The sequence below is a fragment of the Oryzias melastigma genome, linkage group LG8 (genome assembly GCF_002922805.2).
Source record: "Oryzias melastigma strain HK-1 linkage group LG8, ASM292280v2, whole genome shotgun sequence".
Classification (NCBI taxonomy): domain Eukaryota; kingdom Metazoa; phylum Chordata; class Actinopteri; order Beloniformes; family Adrianichthyidae; genus Oryzias; species Oryzias melastigma.
Window position 1 is genome coordinate 2,219,315 of NC_050519.1, and position 718 is coordinate 2,220,032.

Consider the following 718-nt stretch of genomic DNA (forward strand, 5'->3'; position numbering starts at 1 on the left):
GCGATCACGGCGGCTCTGAATGTCTGCGGCGACTGGCTCCAAAGGTGAGGCAGACGTGAGTCAGAGCGAGTCAGCTCCGAGGATCTGCTGGAGGTGAATGGAGCCCGTCTCCCTGTCATCTCTCAGATAAGAGCAGCTGACTCTGGGAAATGAAACGGCACAATGTTGCTTTTGTGAGTCAGACTTCAGAGAAGTGGATCTTTGTTCTTCAGGACTTCACGCTTACAAATGTAGAGTTTACAAATGATCATTCCTTCATTTTTTTAGAAGTTTTGTCATAAAATATTAAAAGTTATTTAAGTTGATTTATTCTGGAAAAATATTCCTCCCTCTTTATTATTCATAATTATGTTAAAAAGTTAATTTTTAAAGTTTTAAAAATGGGCATTCTGCAGCTTTTTGGACTATTTTGGCATTTACTAAGATTTCTTTTAGGCTGTTTTGGAGTTAAGCTAATATTTTAGCTACATGCTAGCTGTTTTGGCTAATTTAGACGCTTTGTTTGTTTGTTTTTTTTAGTCCATTAAGGGGTTTAGCTAATATTTCAGCTACATGCTTATATATTTATTTATTTTTATGAATTTATACTTTTTTCCATTTTTTTATGCTGTTTTGGACTTAAGCGAATACTTCAGCTACATGCTAGCTGTTCCGGCTAATTTAGGCTTTTTTAAGCTAAACTCCAAAATGGAGTTTAGCTGAAATTGCAGCTAAATGC